This window comes from Silurus meridionalis, chromosome 23, assembly GCF_014805685.1.
Source record: "Silurus meridionalis isolate SWU-2019-XX chromosome 23, ASM1480568v1, whole genome shotgun sequence".
Classification (NCBI taxonomy): Eukaryota; Metazoa; Chordata; class Actinopteri; order Siluriformes; family Siluridae; genus Silurus; species Silurus meridionalis.
Genome location: NC_060906.1, coordinates 21,331,012 through 21,337,971, shown reverse-complemented (window position 1 = coordinate 21,337,971; position 6,960 = coordinate 21,331,012).

Below are 6,960 nucleotides of genomic sequence, written 5' to 3'. Positions count from 1 at the left end.
CGAGGTCATTTTGAAATTGATTACAGCAACACGTCTCAAAAAAGTTGGGACAGAGGCAAAAAAATTCTGGGAAACTAATTTGTACTAACAAGGAAGAGCTGGAAGAACATTTTGCAACTAATTAGATTACTTGGCATATTAGACAGTCAGAGTCTCTCAGAAGTAAAGATGGTCAGAGGTCCAACGATCTGCGAAAAGCTGTGAACTTATAAAATTAAAGTAAAACTTTCCTTTACTCCTGCTTCCTGTTTCGCCTTAATCGCAAAAACTTTTTCTGGTATCTATGTATCTCAATGTCACACTTTTATTGAAAATGTACCGAACATCCAAAGAATTTTGTCATGGTGGAACAGGTTTGGGTCTAATAGTAAGAAATAAATGGGAATATTTGATGCATGTAAAATCATTCTATACAATTGCATACCTCCAACTTTGTGGTAACAGTTTGGGGAAGACCTACATATGGCTGGACTGGTCAGGTGTCCCAATACTTTTGTCAGTAGTGTATATACAAATACAATATATACAATAGTATATATGTAAAAAGAAATCTGCATTCAGAATATGAAATATTTAATAAATATATTAATAAATGGAAAAAAAATTATAGTTGCCAGCTTTGCATTGTGTTGCAAATCGACTGCTCATATTCATCAACAAAAACAAGAGTGAAAAAGTTAAAAAATAAATAAATAAATAAATAAATTCTGCTTCTGGGAGTTTTTCCACATTTTTCAATTCTATCAGTCACATAGTAAAACTTGTTCTCGAAACAGTAATTAAAGTCTCCGATCCAGACTGTATGAAATGAAAAGCACTCAAATGGTCCTGGCCAGAAGCAGAGTCTTTATCATTCATGACAGACGGTGTAGCAGCGCAGTGAGAGCAGCTTTTTTTTTTTTGCTTCTTGCTTGCACTTGCGTGATAAAGTAATTTGATGCTTTGCTTGTTTTCTGGACACAGCACTTTAGCTAGCGGGGGAAAAATGCCCAGATAAATAATCATCCATCTGACTTGTTTTAAAGTTTAGTCCAATCAGCCAGAACACGAAAGTTTAATAGGTTTGCCAGTGATTAAACTGCACACTAACGACCTGTTTCAGAGTATTTAGAGCTTCGCATAAACTTAGGAAGATTTACATCAACTTATTTAAATCCTCTCCGTAGCAGTGGAAGAGAGAATGTAGATGTGCATTATGATGGCTTAAACAATAATCTTATGTTACTCATTCTAGATCTTACAAACACACATTTACACACAGACATGAATGCATAAGTCTCTTCCCCCACCACACCCTCACCCACCTAAACTGAATACAACAAGATTAAAACTTTTTATTATCCACATTAACTGTTCATTCATATATCTTCAGTAAGCCCCATATCCTGGTCAGGGTCATCCTTGAGCTGGAGCCTATCTCAGGAACAATCCAGAGCATAGCTTAAATAAGACACAGTTCCTAGGTGCAATCTTTCTTTGCCTGATAACATGCATGTGACATAAAACCAAATAACCTAGACGAAGCCCACATGAACAAAAAAGAGAACCTTTACACTCAGCAGCAACAGAAATGTGCTTTCATGCCACAGTATATAGCAAAAGGATGTGAACATTGTGTGCAAAGTATTGAATATTCCATTTCTCAACCATTGGCACTAATTTTGATTTGTTCCTCCCAATACTGTATATTAAGCTCCACTCTTCTGGGAAGACTGTCTACTACATTTTGTATTAAAAGTATTAAATACTTTTAGCCTAATCCCTCTCTCAACATTGACTTTGATTTCAGTGAAAAATTTCCATTGCAAGTCTAAAGCAACTGGGATTTTCCACTCTAAACAATTATATGTGGTCTAAAGTCTGGCCCATCATCCACATGAACTACAGAGTCTGTCAGAAGTTTGGAAACACCTAGCATAGACACATGCATTTTCCTTTAGTTTCTATATAAGAAAAAATATATAAAAAAATAAAAAAAATTGAACATCGAATGACTGAAAGAAAGGTCTGTGGATAGATACAGAAGAACTTCTATAAAACAAAAACAGGAGAGAAGTTGTGAGCAGACCTCACACCGGAACCTACAGAATGCTAAACCAACATGGCTCCCATTTCATATTTTAACACCATGCAATTCTGTCTGGACTGCAACTAATTGAAACCAATTTAACCGTAAAACAAGACAATAACCCAAAACGTACCAAGCTCTTATTTAGAGCAAACAGTTGGCTGGAGTGTTTCATGGAACGACCTGCCCAGTCACCTCACCTAAATCCTATTAAACTGCTCTGGGCTGAACTGGATCGCAAAATCAGAAAGAAATCTCCAAATAGTGAAGAACCTGAAGAACTTTTGGCAAGTTTTACAAGTGGCACCGCAAAGTATTTCAGGTGAATGTTTGGGGAAACTAATGCGAGGAATGTCTAAACCTTTTTTTCTTCCTAAGGGAAAAATGAAAACAGTGGTGAATGAAAACAAAGTGGTCAAAGGGAATCTTCATATGGTGAAATGATCTGGTCTCTTGCATAGAACATACATGTGTCTCTCACAAACCATATATTTTGACAGGTGCTGTAAATATACAAGGATTAAACGCTAATGTTGCACAGAAACATAGGATACATGATCTATAAAATCCCTAAAGCTGACCTAAACTGAACATTACCACATGAAGTATATAAATAAATCATTTCCTGAACCTCTGTACCAGTTCCAAATGTTCACTTGTCCCAATTCTTTATAAGTTATAGGCCCATATAGTGAATAAGGTTAATATTTTAGCCAGACTATAAAACATACTTAGAGAAGGCATGGCAATGAGAAAACTGTCTTGTAAAATCTCTGATTCATTCACTGCACTCCCATACAAACAGTCATTATATTACAACATCTATTACAACCGACAGAACATACCACGTCCTTATACGTTCCTAAGCCAGTGTGAATGTGATGTTTTTATGTAGAACGGGAATATATCGGTGCCTGTACACCACTTTCCATTCGAATGAAAGAAGTCATAAAGTCATTCTTAGTAGAACAAAAGAACTGCATTATGAGACAGAAAAAGGTGACCGCGGCTTTTCAATGTCACTTTTCATCATGCTAATGGAGTGAAGTTTTGAGAGATCCTGCCGGCAGGGTGATGGGCAGGCCAAGCTATGTCCGGCCATGGATAATAGAAATAGCGGGAACGTGCTCAGGACTATAAATCATTGTCGTATGTGTATTGCTGAAGGCCAAGGATACTTCTCAGATACATGATGCAAATCTCTGGTACTGTCATGGATAGACCAGGCGTCAGAAACCGGGAGTAAAACAGATTGTCTTTATTTGGTCTAAACATGCAAAACTTAAGAGCGCTAGAGATGTAGCAGATGGCAAACTTAACTGAATGCTCCTTTAGAAGAATAGCCAGGAGCATGGAATCACAGGAAACAAGAGCGGTAGGAAGTCTGGGTGCTCTATGGTTGTAACTGGTAGCTTGGACCCTGAGTGAAGGGGAATAGGGAGCTTATAAAGGGGACGGGTAAATGGAGGACAGGTGTAGGTGATTATTAGGAGGATGACAGGTGTAGGTGATTTGTAGGAGGGAGAGGCTGAATGAGAGTGTGAGCATTGGAGGAAGTCATGAATGGGGGTTCTCTGACAGGTACAAACATTTTGGTGCTAATGTGTAAAATACTTATTGGTAGTGGTATTTCTTTAGGGCGTAAGTTGTTGAACTTTGGGTTAAAAGTGAATAGTGAGAAGATGTTGACTCATTTTCTCTAACAGCTGCTCTGGCAGTAGTTCTAGCTGCAATTCCAATCACAGTTGCTATAGTAGTGACTAATGCACAGCGAATTGTATGGTGCACATTCTACATAAAAAAATAAGGATTCTGTCTGCATCACACCAACCTAATTGCTGATTAGTTTCCTAGAACAGCACGGCTGGACACTAAAACTTAGTCTTTAATAAAACTTGAACTTCCCATTTTCCATTGAATTAATAAATTCTTCTTCTTCTTCTTCTTCTTCTTCTTTCGGCTTCTCCCATTAGGGGTCGCCACAGTGGATCATCCGTCTCCATACCCCCCTGAACCATACAACATCTCAGGTATCACCACAGTCCTATAAACTTTCTCTTTCACTCTCGCAGATACCCTTCTTTCACAAATCACTCCTGCTATCACTCTTCTCCACCCACTCTACCCTGCCTGCACTCTTTTCTTCACTTCTCTTAAACACCCTCGATTACTTTGCATTGTTGACCCCAAGTACTTTCACCACCCTCACATACTTCTCTGACAAACCTGACTTCCTCATACAATATAAAAATTCCTCTCTCGGCACCCTGTCATATGCTTTCCCCAGATCCACTCACAGACACTGCAATTCCTTCTGACCTTTTCTATACTTCTCCATCAACATTCTCAAAGCAAATAAGGCGTCTGTGGTGCTCTTCCTCAACACAAAACCATACTGTTGCTCACAGATGGTCACCTCTTCTCTCAGCCTGGCTTCCACTAACTTCATGGTGTGACTGATTAACTTTATTCCCCTGTAGTTACTGCAGGTCTGCACATCTCCCTTATTCTTAAAGATCAGTACCAGCACACTCCTTTTCCATCCCTCAGGCATTCTCTCACCTTCCAAAATTTTGTTGAACAACCTGGTTAAACACTCCACTGCCATCTCTCCTAAACATTGATCTAATTTTCCTAATTCATCAGCTGCTCAAAATACTCCCTCCATCTTCTCAGCACAGTCTTCTGACTAGTCAACACATTTCCATCTACATCCTTTATTGCTCTAACTTGCAGCACATCCTTCCCAGCTTGGTCTCTCTGCCTGGCCAATCGGTACAAATCCTTTTCTCCTTCCTTAGTGTCCAACTTCTCATACAGCTCCTCATATGCCTTTTCCTTGGCTTTCGCCACATCCCTCTTCACCTGCTGCCACATCTCCTTGTACTCCTGCCTACTTTTCTCATCACTCTGTCAATCCCATTTCTGTTTCAGCAACCTCTTTCTCCTTATGCTTTCCTGCACTTCCTCATTTCACCACCACGTCTCTTTGTCTTCCTTTCTATTTCCAGATGTTACACCAAGTACCTTTCTAGCTGTCTCCCTTTTCAGTATAGTAGTTGCCTGCAGTAGTTGCCCAATCATCCAGAACCTCTTCACCACCACCAAGCTCCTGTCTGACCTCTTCCCTGAATCTCACATGACAGTCTTCCTCCTTCAGTTTCCACCATCTTATTCTTCTTTCAGTCCTCACTCTCCTCCTCTCTTCTTCACCTCCAAAACCATCCTACAGACCACCATCCGATGCTGTCTAGCTACACTGTCTTCTGCCAAAACAGTACAGTCTCCAATTTCTGTATCAATTCTACTAAAAATAAGTATTCACCACTGCCATTTCCAATCTACCCTTCCACATTCCTCTCCTTAAGGCCATACCTACCCATCACATCCTCATCACCCCTGTTCCCTTTACCTACATGTCCATTAAAGTCTGTCCCAATCACCATTCTTTCATTCCTAGGTACACCATCTACTAATTCATCTAACTCACTCCAGAATTTTCTCCTCCATCAACAACCCACTTGTGAAGCATAAGCACTGATGACATTTATCATCACCCCTTCAACTTCCAGTTGGTAACCCGGGCCTCGACTAATCCGGTATGAAGTTCAGGTTTGTGATCCGCATATTTGATTTGGCACATGTATTATGCTGGATGCTCTTCCTAACACAACCCTCCCCATTTATCCGGGCTTGGGACTGGCACTAGAGTGCACTGGCTTTTAGTTTAAAGATCTACCTAAAAGCTGTAAAGGTCATCCTCCAATTAGGATAAACCCAAACTGAGACATGGATCATTGAAAAAGAAATTATTTTGTCATCTTTAATGTTTCTTCAATGGTTCCTCAATTTGTCCCCAAAAAACTTTTTGGAAAGCTGAGACACCTCTAAGCTAAGAAACAAACGGAATCCCTTTTTTTTTTTCCTTTTTTTTTCTTTTTATAAAAACAGAATAAAAAGCTGTCAGCACTCAGCTGTATATGAATTATTCAGTCTTCATCATAAATCTGTCCCATCTCCATAAAGTTAAAAAAGCTGCATTTAAAAGCTGTGACATAAAGGTTTTTTTAACGCTGATTGTTTGCTATTAGACGGAGACATGGTAATTCTCTGTTTGTGTAGACGTCCAGCCAGACTGGAAACTTAATGACATAAAATACTCGAAAATCAATTTAAACCTCACATCCTGAAGCGGTTTATTTTTACGCTCAGAATTTTGTGCTGTTTATAAAAAACGATTTCCTTCTTGTATTAAAATTTGATTTGACATATTATATTGACAAAATAATTGGGACACCTGAATCTTCCAGCCATACTGTAGGTGTTTCTTCCCCAAACTGTTGTAAGTGTTGCCTTTTGTTATATAGGTTGTGTTTGGATGTAGGAGAATTATATATTCCCTTCACTTAAACTAGGAGTCCCAAACCTGTTGCAGCATGACAATGCCACTGTACACAAAGCCAACTCGATAAAGATATGCTTGACCGCTATAGAGCTCTGGCCCTCAACCCTATTGAACACCTTTGGGATGAATTGGAACCCCAGGCCTCCTCACCTCATCTACATCACTACCTGACTTTATTAAAACCCTTGTGGCTGAATAAACAAAAATCTCCACAAACACACCCTAAAATCTGGTGGAACTTCTTCCCAGAAGTGTGGAGGGAATTATAACAGCCATTAATGTCCCCAAACCTTTGGCCATATATTGTACTTCCCAATTCTGGATAAACCCATAGTTCAGACTCTTAATTAATACATCAGTATAAATATGAATAATAAATTCACTAATAAATTAATTAAAATAATATAATAATAAAAATCTATTCTAAAATGTGTTTATTAATTTAAAAATAAATCTTCCTTCATGGAATTACTGGATTCTAAGCTTT